This window comes from Dermacentor andersoni, chromosome 7 (assembly GCF_023375885.2).
Source record: "Dermacentor andersoni chromosome 7, qqDerAnde1_hic_scaffold, whole genome shotgun sequence".
Lineage (NCBI taxonomy): Eukaryota > Metazoa > Arthropoda > Arachnida > Ixodida > Ixodidae > Dermacentor > Dermacentor andersoni.
In genome coordinates, this window is record NC_092820.1 from 12,251,280 (window position 1) to 12,271,092 (window position 19,813).

Here is a 19,813-nt window from a genome sequence, read left to right on the forward strand (position 1 = left end):
GCGTTATGTTTGTTGTTTGGCCATGCTTTCTAAGTTCACAATATCCAAGCTTGCTTTAAGGCAATTACCACCTTGCACATTCTTGCTGATTCACTCTTCCTGCCAAAAACCTTCGTTTCCTGTAGTAGCCGGCCATCGGTGCAAGCTTACTTTAGCTGTTCGCCCGACGAGGCACTAGATTTGCTTTGGTGAGGCATGTATCTCTAATGCTTGCGCTCGTGCTGTTGGAGGCCTGTTAACGTGGTCTGGGTTCATTTCGCGGAGCAGTCTGTACGAGCCGATCCTCATTAGCAGTGAAAACGCACCTTGCTGATTAATGCGATGAGTTGCAATGACTCCAACATCTGCATTGAATAAGGCGTGATATACACTAAATATTTATTGCAGCATGATTCAAAGCAATATGCGCCTATGTAGTATTTAAATTGTTAATTTTGAGCAGATGTGTGTTTTGGCTGTTGTGTTCTAGGATTTCGTGTATCCTGGGAAGGAAACTGCTTTAGTGTTCTGGTGAAGCAGCGTACTGACCAGGACAAGGCAGACACACACATGAATACAAGACACTCGCTGTGCTTGTGTCTCTCCTATTTGTACTGGTCAGTGCGCTGCTTCACCAACACGGTATGATGATTAATCACCAACTCGCCCAACTTCCCACATTACTGCGTTAGCTTTATAATGCAGTTCTCTTCGTGCCACGCAGTGACGTTATTGGGGCAAGAAATAGGCATCACAAGTTACAGGCACTAGCATCTCCGAATCACCATGTATTAAAGGCATGTACAGTTTGCCAAAAACAGCTTAATTTGTGATTTGCCTGAACCTAAGCCTGAGAGTGTATAATGAGCTATAGGCTAGGCCACGTTGTTGAAGGTGGGAAGATGGTCTTTCTCGTTAGTAACGTTCCATGCTCATTTGTGCCTAATACATGTGTTCTTTCTGTGCTCGCAGTGCTGATGACACTCTCAGGGAGCCATCCAAAAGCATGCGAATTTACAAAAACAAGCAGGCTTTGCGAAGCAATGACATCGATAACGCTTGCCGTTGTTCGCTGACAGCTCCGCGCAAATCAGAACGAACACAAACATGTAATTTACTAATGCTCCAGCCAAGAAATTTAGCAGCAAAAGCGGGAAGCACAAAATGAGAGCAGCCGTGTGCGCGCACTCAGCTACCGAGGAAACTAACGGCAATCGTCACCGTCCCTCCACATCTCTGCAAGTATGCATGACCGCTTTGTGCCTGCATCATATAGAAATAAAGTGGCTAAACTTGTGAACTTGGTGTATACCTCTAAATCGACATCGTATACGATCTTGGACACCTGTGACACGCACTTGGCTTTCACTGTCACATCACCGTCCACGATTTGTTGAACGCCGTACACGTGCGGAAGCAGACGCTCCCCTTTCGTGAGGTTGCCGCCACGAAAGAATCTGTCCGCGTCGGCAGCCTTCTTGAAACCGCATTGCAATCTCTGCGTCGCTGTTGCGCAAGCAGGCGATCTGCCGCCGTCGAAAACTGAGCGCCGTGAGAACGAGCAGCGTAGAAACGCGCGGGCGAACCGGTGTAAACAAAGCGGAGACCGCGCCACGGCACGACCGCGCTGCATCACGTTTCCACATTGGGGGCGCTGTCAGGAGGCGCAGTAGCGCCGCCTGGCCATGGTTTTCTCGTCTATAGAAGCTGTCGCCAATAAAATTGCCACTAGGAGGTCCAGGAAGAAAACTACAACAAAGAAATTTAACACCAGGATCAGGTACATAAACATGCAAGGCGGTAGAAAGAGAGCGAAGTAGTTAGGAATAGAAGAGCAGTTAAAGGACGAAGAAGTAGGTGTATACGCGCCAGGCACGTGCCCAAGGGGGGCTTTCCCCGAAATTAAGCGGCACAACCCCCCCCCCCCCCCTCCCCTCCCACGCCACCAATCCTCACACACATTCCTACAGCGCCGCCAAATCAATGTTCAGACTTGACAGCTATTCGGTGGTCAACATTTTGCTGCCTTTTTCACACCTTTTGGATGACGGTATTTATCGGCATATCCTAGGGTGTGAAGGTCAGTTTTCTCATCGATTCAGTGCCCACGCGATTAACGAGATGCCTTCAGTTGTCACCACCTATTCAACGGTCACGCGCATGGATGTTAATTGCTTCGTTAGTTCAACCTTCTTTGTTTAGACTGATCCAGGGACGAGTAAAGGGATTCGGTTCGTAGTCAGCTGGCCTGTATGCTTTAGGAACGAGTTGCAGCCGGAGAAAACGCCAGTTGAGTTTACCTTTTCCTTTTGCTTCATTATTTCCTCGAGTGGCAGCTTTCCGCGACACTGGCAGATCGTCGGAACCATGCATATACCCGCGATATGGGTTAAATAAAGTGCAAATGAAAATAATGCGAAACAGCGTCCATCATCAAACCCTGCAATAACCCTTAAACTCATAAGCAATATGACTATCGATCACCCATTACCTCGTCTGGTCTTTCCTTAATTGTACAGCATTTCTTGTGCAAAATTGGCAACTGGAAACAAGAGTCGCAAATAACAAGGAGTTGAGAAATTAAACCAAGGCAACAGCAAAACAGGAAGGAAAACCCAAAATTAACAAATTTGCCCATTGTTCATGAAAATATTTATGGATCAATATCTTTTTATTTAAAAAGGAAGTGGAGAAAACGCTGACGTAAGTGGATAACAATTCTGTGTTACAGTGTACTAGAATGGGGCTCTTGCATTGCCCAGGGGGCGCTGCGAAAAAGGTGCTAAAAAGCGCCCTCTGTCCTAAAATGGGTCGTACCAAGCTCGGTCGTCTGCTTCGGAAAGCACATTTACAATATGGACCCGCCACTTTCGGTTGTGTTGTATCACGGCCTGCAGCGAATATCGGGCGCCGAAGATTTTTTCAGGAGTGGCACGCTGCGTAAAGGCAAAAAATTATGCAGTGCCGAATACGTGTATGCCGTTCAAGAATTAAGCGGCGAAGTTTTAGCGCGGTGTCAATCGCAAGTGAAGCGAGTCGCGTACGAAGTGGAACTTCAGGTAAGGTTTGCACGCTGCTAGATTCAGGCGCACAAACACAAGGAAATGCTTCCTATAAACGAATCCACAGCAGCGATAAGTAAACATCATAGAACAGCTTGAGCACACGACGGTACGCGCCGCGACGGCAGCGGTCTTTCAGCATGCCGCGATGTACGAACTGCTCGAGCGCACAATCGTACGCGCCGCGACGGCAGCGGTCTTTCGACATGCCGCGAAACGCCGGGTCTCCTGCAGTCTTTGTTGACTGCATGCCGCTAAACAAGTAGTTATGCCTGCGTTGTAGTAGCGGCCATCTGTCCCTTTTAGTAACTGGTAATAAGTGACGCAATGCATATGAGCTCGCACGTACGTGCGAATCTCGCTGCAGCGCGAGCTCGTGCGCTGCTCGCTTGATGTAACTTTTAATGATAACGCTCGAAAATCGATCTGCTGTAATCAATACTATCTTGCTGCGCTGCCAGGTCAAGTATGAGCACATTTAACTCTCTAACCTGTGCTGCTCGTAGTGGGGTAGTGAATTGTCACCGAATCAGCCCGGCCATCTGTGGTCATTTGCACACACCTGGGCACTTCACCACTTCGCACCGGTCGAATTGTTAATTGTCGCTGTGGCCGGGTTTCGAATCGTGAATCACCAGCCATGCCTGCTGCTATGTCGGTCTGCCGTCGGGACTGTAGGTGCAAAAGACCAAATTTTAGAACGCAGATCTATAATCAAGCAAGCTTCAAGACAGGTGAAGCAGTCAGCATGGCGCGAAGTTTCGCTTACCCAGCGCGACGAACTGCAGTTATACAGCGCGCCCGACGCTCCGCTTCGTGAGGCCTTGAAGGGAAACGATAGAATCGGATGTTGGGATTCAAGCCTTCTTGTTCATGGCAGCCCACGACGCAGCAGTATCGACGGTGATGCTTTTTCGATGCTGAGCTAGGTCCCTCCGGATCGGCGTCGCCGATTCCTTCTGCTTCCAGCATTACGTCCCACGGCACACGGAGAGTCCGTTTTCGTTAAACTATAGGCTGCGACCAGCTCGCAGCGTGGTCGGCGTAGTCTGTGAGAAGTGACGAGCCTTTTCGCACTCGCAACAGGGCAGAAAAAAGTGCGAATCGACGCAAAACTCGGCCTAGAAACGTGCTTCGCCACAGCCAGGGCTCAGTACGACCCAAGCTTGTACGACCCAGATGTCGTTTCCCGCGCCGCCACCAGGCGCCGCCACTATACATCAAACTCCAGCGCAAGACGCCCATAGGGGCAGTGTGGTTAGACGGCGGAGCGCGCCACGCACTGCTTTGAAGCCGGGGGCGTAGACAGGTCCCGGATGACCGTGTGTTGCGACCGGTTGCAGCGTGCTTGCTCTGAAGGGATTCCTCGAATTTCTGCCTCGTTGGGAGTCACATGCAAAAGGATTGCCATTTGTTGGGCGTGTTGGTAAACTGACTTGGAAAATATATTTAGCGCCAGCGAATGAGGACAGAAGGGAGACGACACCACAATGCGCTAACTTCAGCAACTTGATTTTCAGGAAACACCCGCCTATTTAACTGTGCATGGGTTAAATAGGTGGGTTGAAGTTAGCGCATTGTGGTGTCGTCTCTCTTCTGTCCTTGTTCGCTAGCGCTAAATATTCTTTCCAATGTATAAGGACTTTGCCGCTTCTTGAGCCAGTCGACGGCAGATGGGCTCCGTGTGACATTGAGCAGCACTTTGGCTCGGTTATAATACTTGGGAAGAGAGGGTTTTCAATACCTATTGATATCTAGACTAAGCCAATATAAGTTGTAGGACTTCTTGTGAGGCAGTCGTGAGGATCCAACGGTCACCCAGTGCCGTCTCAGTTTTTGATGGTTGTGAATTGCCTGTCTTTTTATAACTTGGCGAAGGCAATGCAAACAGGGAACACAAGAGGTCAGTGAAGATTTGGTATCGTTACCTCACTCACCTGATAATTATGACAAGGAAGGGGACGTTGCGTCACTTGAGTTAGTTGAAGCTGGAAATCTAACGCTGGTAGAGCAGAGCTGAACAGTACTCCGGCAGAGCACCGGGCTTATGTGGAGAAAAGGAGCGATGACCGCCTCATCCATTATATATGGCAGGGTATGTCGAGCAGACATTTTTACTCGCAACAAATGTGGGGAATGCCGCTCTCTTCTTTTGCAGAACTCTAGTGTCAGTAGCAGAGTCTCGATCAAAATTCACAAATTTATTACAGCTGGGGGAGGATTGCTGTATCCCTCCAAGTGGCTTTTTGAAGTACTAAAGAAACTTGAGGGAATATATTTACAACCTTCTCCAGCAAAGAGGAGCCTTGCAGTGACAGCATAGCTGATGTCATGATTCTAGCTAGTGAAAGCTTTAAATTTAATTGACTATGCCATAGGCTGCAAAATACACGCTGATAATTTCACATCAGCAGTTGTGCGTTTTTATGTCCTAACAAGGCTGCACTTTTATGTTAAAGGGCTTAATCAGTGAAGAGAAGCACGACGAAAAAAGAAGTTGCACTTTAATGTTGGCTGCAATTGTGCAACACATGTATGCTGATCTTTGTTTTATCTGAATGCACCACTTTTTCTGGTGCATTCAAAAAGCTAATTTTGTGAATATAATTAAGAAATGAATTAAGGAATTCATTTGCGCATATTAATTCCGCTGTAGGTCTCCTTTGTTTGGGATGGAATGTACTCGCACTGTTTTTCTGTGTTTTGGCATACTGTGTGTAGTTTTGCAGAGATCCCTTTTACTTGGCGTCTTTCCGACCTGTTTAATTCCTTTCATAGAAATGTAGGATGTCGTTGTGTCTCATACTCGCACATGAGTCTGACGTTCAGGAGCACTTCATCATGTAAAAAAAAAATCACGAATAAACTGTGCAAATGTAGTTGCGGGGGGTTCGCCAAACAGAATGAAAGAACGAGGGACAAATGTTTATCGCGAAAAAAGGCAAATGCCAAGCAGGTAAGCTCTTTGGCTTTGGGCTATGTACATACATATTGTTTTGCCTTCTCTTCTACAACAGCGGCTGAGGAACTAAGCGCTTGACGTTGGGTCGCGGATGCCGCGGCCGCTTTCTTTATGAATGCGAACCGCAAAAGAAAATGTGTGCACCTGGAATCCAGGTTGGTTATAATCAATTCGATGTCCTTTACTACGGCGTTATTTCCAGCCAAGTTTTCCGTCCGAATAATTTCTGGTTACGTGGAAGCGTGGCTCAAAAGAAATTTAACGGCTTTACGCCACTACTTCGGTGTCTGCAAAACATTTGCTGTCAGGTTAATAAATCCGTCTAATGGGCGTTGAGATGCGCTAGGAGTGCACATATAATTCACCTATTATACGAAGTGAGTTCATATAATACATGAACTCACTTCCACCGAGCATTTGCACGTCTATTTGACTGCGACAGAAAATGATCATAAAAATGTCAACATGCATCGCTGGCGCTGCGCCATCCGTTCCGTACAGCCCATGTTCCTACAGCACCATCTCGAGCTATCTACATGAAGCGCCTCAGCGGCGAGCACTGCCTGAACACACTGCCCCTATTCTAGTACACTGTATCTGTGTATATTGAATGACACTTCTGCAGGTGTCAGTCGAGCCGCCTGACGTAGCTACTTCTCTGCTGTGGTTATGTAGGTGTTTTTCTAACCTTCCTCGGCGGGCGCAGTACGTCTAGAACCGCAGCGTCCTGCGCTCTACGCGGTTGTACGATATTGGCGGCCACTCATCATTACGCAGCTTCCCAAATAACAGTACGAGTCGGTTTTGGCACTCCACTAGCAGTAAATAAGGGATCCAAAAGACTGTGACTGCTCCGCAAATATAAATTTCTCTATAATTCTTCCAGAGCTAATTATAAAAAAACGCCACTATAGTCGGATACAACTTAAGTCTGCAGTGAAGCCCCGTGCACGCCCTCATAACCGCCAGCCACTGTTCCTCCGCGATGCTGCAAATAATTTGTACTTCAAACTTTTCCTGTTACCCAAATAAGGCGGTAACCACAAAAATAAAATTATTAGCGCGTAATTTTATACATTTTTCCTCGCCTATTATAGTGGAATGGCGAAAGCATAATTCTTTATTGAAGTGAAATAAAATGCTTCCTTCGCTGCAGCTATTTATTGTCAAGTTTCACTTCAGTTGGCAGTGAAGTTTCATGAGGAAAACGGGCTCAGCAGTGAAATGAACCGTACCGCAGACTTTTGAACTTTTAATTAATTGTGGAGTTTTATGTGCCAAAACCACGATCTGATAATAAGGCACGCCGTAGTGGGGGACTCCAGAAATATGGACCACCTGGGGTTCTTTAACGTGCACCTAAATCTAAGTAGACGGGTGTTTTCGCATTTCGTCGCCATAGAAATGCGGCCGTCGTGGCCGGGATTCGATCCCGCGACCTCGTGCTTAGCAGCCCAACACTATAGCCACCAAGCAACAACTGCGGGTAGACTTTTGAAGAGAGAGATGCTCGGACTCCATACGCTTTGTCCATGTCTGTTGCACCCCCCCCCCCCCCTTGCTTCTGTCGATTAAAAGACTCTTCAAGAACAGCAGGCGCTCTGGAGGTATCAGGTACGACGCCATTTTGAAAAGGCCGCATGACGACGATTTTGTTTGCTTCTGTGGTTGGCTGGCGGAGTAATACAACCCCTCGTGGTCCGTATGCCTTGGTATAAAAATCTCTATTAGCGGCGAGAATTTGGAGTGGCGCCCTCTCGCGAGTGACGTCACGGCCAGAACGCCGCTCGCTCCAGCTCGCTGTGCTGCCGCGCGCGCTCGTTTTCTTGGTGCGTGCTTGGGTTATTGGCGGCTTGAGCCGTACTTACAGAAGGTTATTTCGGATTATTTCTGTTGCCATGCGTAGACCGCAGTTTCTTCTTTGAAACCGCGTGCGTCATGAAAATTTGCGACTTGGATATCGCAAGCTATGTAGTGCTGAAGGGGTCTACTGGTCTTGCAATGCATATATGCACCCTGTCTGTCCATAAATTTTGCTTAAAAATAACGTCTGCAAGTTCAACACGCGAAGTCATTTATGATACTCCTCTAAACACTTACCATTCCCTTATTACTTAAGTATGAGGGACATAGCATTTTAAATGAAAAGAATACTTTGATATTTTCTGTCAATATCATAAATCCATGTTAGAAAGACACTGCCCAGCGAAGCTTTCATCATAATTCTTTTCACTCTCGTGAGTTGTTTTAATCAAATGTGGCAGCTGTATTAAGGCATAAATGGAAGAGATAGGCGCGCATTTTGCGTGAAAAGGTTTGGTACTACTTCACCGTTCTCTGAAATAGGCACCCAGAAACGCATTGGCTGTTAACACGACGCCGCATCGTGTATAGTATATAAATACTTCACGAATATCATAACAGCAATCACATGAAAGAAAATTTAATGTTTAAGATCGAGAACCAATCTAATGCAAGCGATGAAATGTGTCATAGTGACCCTCAGTAGCTTTTGTCGACGATATGGCACACCCCTCCCGCAACGGAAGAAACCGACTGTCGTTATGGTGAGGCGCGCATTGTTCGCGAAACCCAGCCGTTCACTACAACTTCGAATTGAAACCATGAAGTAGCTCTTTACCGCTCCAATTACAATGCCTATTGGCCCCGAGCTCCACCACTGGAAGAGCTGGCGCCACCGTCGGCGTGACGTGCTATTAGGGATCACGTGGACATTGAGGCCGCGTCGACTGCTTCGGGAGCGTCGAAGCGAGCTGAAAACGAGAGTTTAAATTCCCTCGTACGCTGCGGTCCTCCTTTAGTGGCGAGGTTTTCCCGCTTCAAGTGTCTCCTTTACAACGCTTGAAAACACTACAATAGGTAATGGCTGCCTTTGAAGGCGCGCAACATGGTAGGCTACTGCTCGATGCCGCAATGCAGGACATACGCTACGGAGCCCGGTGTCAGCACACGTAGCCGCAGGACAAGAAGCTGCGTGAAGCTTGGCTCGCGAAACATAAAACCGGCAAGCAGTCATCGGCTACAACTCGAGTATGCAGCAAGCACAGACGCGAGGAAGATTTCTGCTACAGCGCCGGGTCTGCGGAAAACGCGCACTGAGACGCTTGCCCGAGTCCGCTGCACGACCAATGTCATGACAGTTCGGCCTATGAACTTGTCGATGCTATAGATACGGAGTGGACAGGGAGTGGTGAGAAGCACTTACCGCACATGCACAAGCTTCTGCAAAGCTGGCTACTTTGGGGAGAAACTTCCTAAATTTATTCCAACATCCCCTGAAGAGTTCTGGAGGCTAATTTCTCCCAGTAAGCAAATTAATGGTGCTTTCGTCGTAAATGATGTTTTGAGTGATGATAGTGCAGTAATAGCAGATGCATTTAACTTACATTTTAGATCTTTGTTTACGCAAGACAATGGTTCATTGCCACACTTTCATGCTTCATACCCCCTACGCTCTGACGTTACTATTAATGAGAATGGAATACTTAACATGCTGCTTAACCTTGATATTGTCACAGTCGGTAATGTGGGAAGAAGAGGACGCTGATGGTGGTCTTGGAGACGACAAAGAAGAGTTTAGCAGTATCGTGGGTGTGCGCCATCGCATAAGGCATACCATACCATACCTACCTATCGCTCCTCTACGCTTGTTGGCTCAGCCATTAAAAGCCATCTGTAAATAGACGCACGCTTCTTCCTTCCCGTAACATCATTGGTGGACGTGCGGGGTAATCACTTGCGCAAGACGGAGCTCCACAGCGGACGTAACCTGGCCGCCATGTCATCCGAAGGAGAGAGCTCAACCACGGCCCCGTCGTCGCCACCGACGGTCATCCTGGCCCAGCCTCGCGACCCTGGCATGTTTTCCGGGATTGACAACGTTGACGTCGATGACTGGTTACAGAATTATGAACGGGTCAGCGCACACAACAGGTGGGATAACACGCTTATGCTGGCTAATATAATATTCTACCTCAAGAAAACAGCACGGGTCTGGTTCGAAACACATGGAGAAGAGATTACGATTTGGGACCAGTGCAAACAGAAGCTTAGAGATTTGTTCGGCAAACCCGTCGGCCGCCAACGTGCTGCGAAAAAAGACCTTGGGACCCGTGTACAGACGTCCACTGAATCTTACGTGGCGTATATCCAGGACGTCCTCGCTCTTTGCCGCAAAGTAGATAACAATATGGCAGAGGCAGACAAGGTCAGCCACGTCTTAAAAGGCACCGCGGATGACGCGTTTAACCTGCTTGTTTATAAGAACATCACAACGGTAAATGAGATCATTAACGAATGTCGCCGCTTTGAAGACGCGAAGAGTCGCCGCATAGTTCGACAGTTTACGCGTCTACCTAATACCGCAGCTTCATCGACGTGCGAAGACATTTGTCCACCGCGTGAGCCCACCTCCTCCGAGAACGTCGTACGTATCGTTCGGCGAGAAATCGAAGCAGCGTCTCCTGCCACGCCTGTGACGCAGTTTTGACGATTCCCGGCCGCTTGTGTCACTCATTGAGTCGGTCATTCGCCAAGAACTTGCCCATGTAGGTCTTCCATCCATCTGCTCCGCCAGCCGTCCTGACTTTGCTTCGTCTGCTGCCTCTGCCCCTGTTCACCGGAGCCAATACGGTCCATATCCGAGCTATTGCAACCCGGCCGAATGGCGCAGCCATGACGATAGACCCATCTGATTTTACTGTGGACGTGTGGGCCACATCTCTCGCCACTGTCGAAGTTCCTGGCCAGCCCACTCTCGACCAAGCTTTCCCGCCTACCGCCGCTCCCCACTGAATGCTCGCCCGCCATCACTATCCACCGAGGTTGAAGACGCACCTGACAACGCTCGAGCCACCGCGACCAGCCGATCGCCATCACCCCATAGTCGCCGCTCCCGTTCGCCCCAGCTGCGTCACTCTCCATCCCCAGCTTACCGTCGCCGCTCTCCGACGGGAAACTAACTGGGGCAGCTTCTGGAGGTGACGCTGCTTAGAACACCGGCCTGAAATTCCTCTGCTGACCCTGCCTACTAATCGGAACCTTCTGGACGTGGAAGTGGATGGTTTGCCCGTTACAACGCTCATCGACACTGGAGGCCAGATTTCCATCATGAGTGCGGAGCTTCGAACGCGCTTGAAGAAAGTTGCTCCTGCTCCGAGTCGACTGCTCCAGGTCGCCGATGGTGGAACTCCGGCTGTGCTTGGAATGTGTAGTGCGCGTGTCAGTGTCGCCGGTCGCCACACGTCCGTTTTGTTTAGTGTGCTTGAACGTTGCCCTCACAATGTGATCCTCGGACTTGACTTTTTGTCCGCCCATTCTGCTCTGATTGACTGTTCCGCCGGTGTTGTACAACTTGACCTACCCCTACCTGTTCCCATTGACCTTCCTGCTCAAGCTCCAGCTCAGCTTTGTTCCGCGGATTTTATACGCCTGCCATCTCTTGCAGCAACCTGCATCCCTGTTTTAGCCAGCCCACCTGTACCTGACGGAGACTATGTCCTTACTCCCGCGACGTCAGTCCTGCTTTCGCACAATGTCTCCTTCCCACACACCATCGTTTCTGTTGCGGACAATCAGACATGTCTTCCCATCATAAATTTCGGACAGAGCCCACAAGTACTTCCTCGTGGCATGTCTCTTGCCACGTTGTCACCAACGCACGAGTGGCACATTTCTGCTCTATCTGTTGCGCCGTCTTCGTCCAATGCTCATTCTGCGCCTTCTGCATCAGTCCCGACCGATGACTTTACAAAAATGATTGCATCGGACCTCTCGACCCAACAAGCCGCAGAGCTCCGTGGCTTCCTCGAGTCCTTCTCGGACATTTTCGATCTGAACGATCGCCCTTTGCGTCGAACTACGGTCTTGAAGCATCGGATAAATACCGGCGATGCAGCACCTGTTCGCAGGCGCCCATACCGGGTGCCGCCCTCTGAGCGACAGGTTATCCAGAGCGAGGTTGATAAGATGCTTGCCAAAGGGATTATTGAACACTCTTCCAGCACGTGGGCATCCCCTGTTGTTCTCGTCAAAAAGAAGGATAACAGCTGGTGATTCTGTGTTGACTATCGTCATCTAAACACGATCACCAAGAAAGATGTATATCCACTTCCCCACATTGACGATGCTCTGGATTGTCTCCACGGTGCCACTTATTTTTCATCTATAGACCTTCGCTCTGGATATTGGCAAATTGCCGTGGATGAAATGGACCGTGAAAAGACCGCATTCGTCACACCAGACGGCCTATATCAGTTCCGGGTAATGCCATTTGGCTTGTGCAATGCCCCGGCGACCTTAGAACGGATGATGGACATGCTCTTGCGTGGTTTGAAATGGTCCAACTGTTTGTGCTACTTGGATAACGTCATCGTATTCTCCAACTTTTGGGACTCATCTTGAAAGACTTTCATCTGTTCTTTCTGTTTTTCGCACCGCTGGCTTGCAGCTCAACTCGTCCAAGTGCCACTTCGGTCACCGCCAAATAACCATGCTCGGGCACCTCGTCGATTCGTCAGGCATTCGCCCCGACCCCGCTAAAGTTCATGCTGTGCAGAATTTCCCCGTACCAACTTGTGCCAAAGATGTTCGCAGCTTTATGGAGCTATGCTCTTACTTCCGCAGGTTTGTGTAAAATTTCCCCCATGTTGCCCGTCCCCTGACTGACCTCCTGAAGAAAGATGTTCCTTTCTGTTGGGGCTCTGAACAAGCGTCTGCTTTCTCGCAGCTCATCACGCTGCTCACCACACCTCCTATTCTCGCCCATTTTGACGCCTCCGCTCCGACAGAAATCCGCACTGACGCCAGTGGCTACGGCATCGGCGCAGTTTTAGCTCAACGCCAATGTGGGCACGACCGCGTTATCGCCTACGCCAGCCGCCTCCTCTCTCCCGCCGAGCACAATTACTCGATTACTGAGCGCGAGTGCCTCGCCCTCATTTGGGCTGTGGGCAAGTTCCGACCCTACATATATGGTCGGCCATTTACAGTTACAACCGACCACCACGCCCTTTGTTGGCTTTCTTCCCTCAAGGATCCCACCGGACGCCTCGGTCGCTGGGCCCTACGGCTGCAGGAATACACATCCGCTGTAGTCTACAAGTCAGGTCGTCTACATCAGGACGCCGACTGCCTGTCTCGTCATCCCGTCGATGTACGGGACGGTTTAGTGGATGTCGCACCGATCTGCGTTCTTGCGCTCTCTGTCTTGCAAGACATTGGCGCTGAACAACGAGGCGATGAGTCGTTACGCCCCATTATCGAACGCCTGCTTTCTGATCCGTCTGACCCATCCCTTCACATGTTCGTACTACAAAATGGCATCCTGTATCGCCGCAACATGCACCCCGACGGGCCCAAGCTCCTAACCGTCATTCCGTCTCATCTGCAACAGATTGTACTGCAGCAACTGCACGACGTTCCCACTGCTGGACACCTTGGCGTCACGCGGACCTGTGACCGAATTCGGCGACGGTTTTTCTGGCCCCGTCTCAACCACTCCGTCCGGCGCAATGTTGTCGCATGTGAGTCGTGTCAACGCCGGAAAAGACCAGCTGTGCCTCCTGCCGGACTGCTGCAGCCTTTGGATATCCCGGTCGACCCTTTTTTTCGCGTTGGCGTTGACTTCCTCGGACCATTCCCTATATCAAAGGACGGAAATAGGTGGATTGCCGTCGCTACGGACTATACAACTCGCTATGCCATCACTAGAGCCCTACCGACCAGCTGCGCTACAGACGTTGCTGATTTCTTGCTTCACGACGTTATCTTGCACCACGGTGCACCTCGTCAACTTCTCACCGATCGCGGCAGATACTTTCTTGCCAAAGTCATAGACGACCTACTTCGATCATGTGCTACTTAACACAAACTTACTACCGCTTACCATCCTCACACTAACGGTCTTACGGAACGCCTGAACCGCACAATAACTGACATGCTAGCAATGTATGTTTCCTCCGATCATCGCGACTGGGACATTGCTCTACCATTTGTCACGTTCGCCTACAATTCCTCGCGCCACCACACCACTGGCTATTCACCCTTTTATCTCCTCTTCGGCCGTGAGCCGACTTTGCCTTTCGAGACTCTTTTCGACCACACTGGACTCGCCGACAGAGTACTCTCGGGATGTAATAGCCACAGCGATCCAAGCACGCCAGATTGCGCGCATTCGTCTTTCTGCTTCACAGACACGCCAGAAGTGCCGTTACGACGAGCGCCATCACGAAGTGAACTACGAACCAGGTGCTTTTGTGCTAGTTTGGTATCCAACTCGGCGTGTTGGTCTTTCTGAGAAATTCCTCTCGCGATACTATGGCCCTTACCGCATCCTTCGCTAGGTGACCCCTGTCACATATGAAGTGTCTCCGCTGAATGCCGCGGTGCCTTCAACTCTCTCTGACATCATCCACGCCAGCCGTCTCAAACCTTACCTTTCTCAGACCGATGAGCCGCACCAATCAGGTGCTTTTTCCGACGGGTTCATGTCACAGTCGGTAATATGGGAAGAAGAGGACGCTGATGGTGGTCTTGGAGACGACGAAGATGAGTTTAGCAGTATCGCTGCTCTACGCTTGTTGGCTCAGCCATTCAAAGCCATATGTAAATAGACGCACGCTTCTTCCTTCCCGTAACAATATTAAGAAATCAGCTCGTCCTGATGGTTTGCCAAATGAATTCTTAAAGCGTTATGCGCCATGGGTCTCTAAATATCTATCTTTTCTAAATCACTAAATGAAGGCGACATTCCAATCGACTGGAGAACGGCAGCAGTGAAACCTATCTTCAAAAAATGAAAATAAACAGCACGTCCTGAACTATCGTCCTATTTCTTTGATTTCAAGATCATGCAAACTTCTGGAGCATATTGGCGGCGAGGAGTTACGGAGTCGCCATCTGTCGGAAGCGCCTCCCTTGCGTAGTATGAGGGATCACGCGGCGCGCTCCCCGTAGGTTTCGCTTACGGCGCTCAATAAAAATACCACGCGGCAGCCCTCCTGGACATCTATGTAGGTACTCTCAAAACGAGGGAAGTTTTTGACTGTCGATATAGTAATCTTGGGCAAACTGAAAGCACAGAATCGTTTACAGACGCTATCTCTTTACCGAATACGTACAGTGAACGTCACTACGCGTGGTCGCCGCGATGGAGTCTCCCGAACCGGCTTCCTGCGTGAAAGGTCGGCAATCGCTGAGCGCAAGCTATGTGAAATATGTTCTTATAGTGGGCGGTCTGTATAACCAAATGGAGCATAACAGAACGAAGCCTCAATGCGCGCAGCCATCGCATGGGTTCACGGCGACCGGCTGCGCATCTGCATGCACGTCCACGCACAATGTTTTGTTTTCGCTGTGAGCGCATTTCCGCACCGTGCCGGGAGCTTTAGGCCGCAGCATATGAGCATTTCCCAATACACAAGCAACGATTTTTGCGTGGACGCTATCAGAACTGTTCAAAAATAATTTTGTGACTTGGACGCCTACGGCGACTGTGATGTGCTGTCGCGACGATTCAATCTTTTTTTTGGTCTTCAAAATTCTTGGACATTTCAATATTATTTCTCAAGTTGGGTTGCACCGTATGTTTATCGGTCTTCCCAGCGTACGATTTTCCTCTGCTTCTTTTTTGTAATGCAGTGCAATAATTCATAACACAAACATGACCATATGCCATGCCTTTCTTTAATATGCGTCTTACCGCTCCCTTTCCGTTCCAGAGAACTTGCCAGTATCTAGCATCAACAAGTTCATAGACCAAACTGTCCTGACATTAGCCGGGCAGCGGGCGCGTCTCAGTGCGCGTTTTCTGCTACTCACCGAACATCGCGCAGTCCCGGTGCCGTAGCAGGAATCTTCCTCGCGTGTGTGCTTGCTGCATACGCGAGCTGTAGCCGATGGCTGTCCGCCGGTTCTAAATTTCACCAGCCAAGCTTCACGCATCTCCTTGCCCTGCGGCTACGTGTGAATAAGGCTGACACCGGGCTCTGTTGCGTACCTCCGGCACTGCTGCACCAAGGAGTAGCCTACCATGCTTCACGCGTCCAAAGGCAGCCACTACCTATTATAGTAGTTTCAGATGTTGTCAAGCAGACACCCAAGGCGGTAAAGCCGCACCACTTAATCAAAACCGCGGCGCAGGTGCGACTTTAAACTTTCGTTTTCAGCTCGCTTCGGCGCTTCCGAAGCAGCCGACGCGGCCGCTGTGTCGACGTGATCCCTCATGTCACGTCACGCCGACGGTGGCGCCAGCTTTTCCAGTGGTGGAGCTCGAGGCAAATAATACGTAACACGGCCGCCTCGATCACGCGCGCACGGCCAGTCTCGAGGAGTGCGCGCGCTTCTCTTCGCGCGCTCCCCTAGAGACCGGCCGTGGCACGGCGGGGCTGGCTCCATTCGGACGGAGAGGGTGCGGAGAGTGGCGTGCCCGCTCCTTTCGCCTCCCCTGCTATGGCTTCGCGCGAGGCGATTTGCGGCGCCTTGGACGTATTGCGTGATGAAGAGTGGCGGAAAACCGCGATGAATACAAAGTCACACAAGAACACCAATGCCTCCTGCGGCTAGGTATTTATTTGCTCCAGACGCTGCGGCCGCATGTTGCCCGAAGCGGGCAGTCATGATGCCATGCGAAACGAGTGCTCTCCGGAAAACAATCATATGTGCGGGTTTGGGCGCAGCAGGCCAATGAAAGCGTGGAAGTATGGAAAGGCATTACTTCTTTATAAAAGAAGCGCCACGTCTCACGAGGCAACGCTGTAGCAATTTTTTTCCCCTGTAAATTCATGAACGTTTGTGCATGACGTACTAGCTCGGTCAGAATGTCTTTACCGGTCAAAAAAAAAAAAAAACAGCCTGGAAGGAAAATGGCAATTGTACTATGAAGAAAATGGGCAGGCGATGTTGCACGCTGAGCTGTCAATTTTATATTCCTTAGGCGAGCTCATCACTGTTCCTCTTGTACGAGAGAATCTGCTCACCTAGAGTCGACAGCCGCGGAGGGCAACGTCCTGTGGCTCTGATTAGTCCGTATACTTGAATATCATGGCTATATTCGTGGTAAAAATTACCAGCATAACAAAGTTAGTGTATGCAGGAATTTATTTACAATAAAAAGTTGTCAGCTCGCGCGCGCTCGAGCTGTTTAAACGCGCAAAACCTTTCGACTGAGCGGCTTAGTGATTAATTTTTTTGTGATAGGCCACTCTGTCCGTAACAAGAGCGGTAATGTTTGATAGGAGAGGCTTCATCAATTTCTTTACCACTATTGAGGATGTGACCGAGGCATGGTCCTCTCTTGCCTCGCATATAAATAGAGGGCAGCTCTCCAGATGCGGCAAAATCATTGCCGTGATCTTCTTGCACACATCGTTTGTGCCAATACGTGGCACTGCGATGTCGATGGCCTTCTTTACTTTTACAAGAACAGCTACAAACTCGCGCTTTGGGAACACCAAACCCCCCCTAGTTCCGTGGTCAATAAGTCTCATCACTGGTGATATTGATGGTCCCGAATCATTCAGTCTTGGGCAGGCGCTGCACATTCTTTGTTCTTCTATCGCTTTCACGACAAAACCGGCGACGTATGCTACTGCAGCGGTTTCCACTGTTGAAGGTGGCCGCTGCACTGAAAAAGAAAAAGTAAGAACAAAGTGCCCATATAAGGACTAAATAAGGAATATGGAGCTCCAATCCCGGCTTGAAAAAGTAATAAGCGCGAAAGGCTATTATAACTGCATGCACAATACATTAAGTCTGCCTACTTACAGGGCATCACTTTCAAGGGCGCCAACATACTGTTGACGTCATCCACGAAACTCGGTGGTTCACAAATGCTAGAAAACAAAACGGTCATGCATCAACGCAGCCTTAGCTGCGTCTCGATCGTATTATGCTACAAGAAACAACGTGCACTGTGCAAACCTGATTTGAGGATATACAGAGACGTACCTTGATTTCCTTGCGGTTTCCTCTGGCTGTCAACACATTTTAGAGCGAAGCTGACACCAGATTGTACACGTGCACTCTCCGATGTATTCGCGTCTCCAAGCATGTGCCATGCCGCCATGCCATGCCATGCCGCCGCGCCGTCGGCAGGGGTTAGAGTTACTGTATATGCTACCATGCTACCTGTGGTAGCATATACAGTAACTCTCGCAGGGGCGGGAGAACAGCGCCGCTCCGCGGCGCGCGAGGAAACTTCTCCGATTACACCTCTCCAATGGGGTGCGCGCCGAATGGGACGGCCGGAGCAGGCCCCGCCGTGCGCGCGTGATCGAGGCGGCCGTGTACGTAATCATATTACTGAGTTCTTTTCAAGAAAAAAAAATATTATCATGCCATCAGCATGGCTTCAGAAAGGGTTTCTCTACATACACACACTTAGTAACTACCGTACACGATTTCGCTAAGGCAATAAATTCAGGTAAGCAGGTTGATGAAATCTTCATGGACTTTGCGAAAGCCTTTGATAAGGTTTCCCACCAAAAGCTACTCCAAAAACTTGATGTTACTCTGGGTAATGCCAAAATTGCTACTTGGCTTTCTGCATATCTTGCAAACCGATATCAATATGTTTCATTTAAAAACCATGCCTCTCGGAGGCTTCTCGTTGAGCCTGGCGTTCCACAGGGTTCGGTGCTCGGACCACTCTTGTTTCTAGTTTTTATTATTGACATCGTTAATGACATTACCGTGAGAATTAGACTATATGCGGATGATTGTGTAATGTATTCAGAAATAGATAGCGTCAGTGACCAACTACGACTAAATGAAGCCTTTGAAAAAGTTGTGAAATGGTGTAGTGACTGGCAAATGGCTATCGATTTTGACAAAATTGTATTTATGAAAATTTCGTGCAAGCTTAGCAATCTGCACTTCCAGTACTCGGCGTGTAATGTCTTGCTATCTGAGGTTGAGCACATAAAATATCTTGGTATTTGGATTTCTAAAGATCTTAGATGGAACAAACACATTCAATTGCAAGTGCAATTCAGCCAATCAAAAGCTTTTCTTTCTCAGGAGGGCTTTGAGACTGACAACACCTGAAGTTCGCTTTCTTGCATTTAACGCAATTGTGCTGCCGCTTTGAGATTACACATCTATAATATGGCATGCTTTCGCTAAAAAAATATAATAATAAAGTAGAAGGAATTTAAAAGCGGGGGGTTCGTTATATATATTGTTACGTAGGAAGACACCGACGAAAAACTATTTACAAGTATATTTACAAGGCAATACGCCGCAGTTGGCCAAGAGGCAACAGCCCGCGCTAGCTTCCAATTGTTGTCGTCGTCTTCTTACTTCTCGGCTCTTCGTCATTGGAAATACTATCCTGTAGCACTACCCCCGGCGGCAAAAGCGCCGTCCCGGAGCGACTAAAGGCCGGAGTCTGAAGCAGTGTAGTAGGTCTTGAGCCTACTGACGTGCACGACATCACTAGATACCAGAGTAGATGACGAGGTTGAGCTCACAGGAGCAATTTCGTACGTCACAGCCGTCACCTGGCGCAGCACGCGGTAGGGCCTTGTGTATCGCGAAAGGAGCTTTTGTGAAAGTCCGACGTGACGAGAGGGCGACCACAAGAGCACGAGTGCACCAGGCGATAACTGTACGTCACGGTGGCGGGCGTTGTACTCACGCTGCTGCGTGGTTTGCGAGTCCGTCAGTCGAGCATGGGCAAGCTGGCGTGCATGGTTGGCGAGGGCGATGGCGTCGCGCGCATACTCGGTTGTTGAGATCGCAGCAGGAGGAAGTACCGTGTCAAGGGGCAAGGTCGGTTCGCGACCGTAGA

General features: G+C 49.4%; 1 long non-coding RNA gene across 1 annotated transcript; it reads right to left on the reverse strand.

Annotated features, from left to right (window-relative positions):
- Window positions 1-17,105: 17,105 nt before the first annotated feature.
- On the reverse strand, window positions 17,106-19,354 carry LOC140219629 (uncharacterized). Its single transcript, XR_011895910.1, has 2 exons — window positions 17,971-19,354; window positions 17,106-17,647 (listed from the first exon to the last, which is right to left on the reverse strand). It is a non-coding gene; the product is annotated as an uncharacterized lncRNA (long non-coding RNA).
- Between the last annotated feature and the right edge of the window lie 459 nt (window positions 19,355-19,813).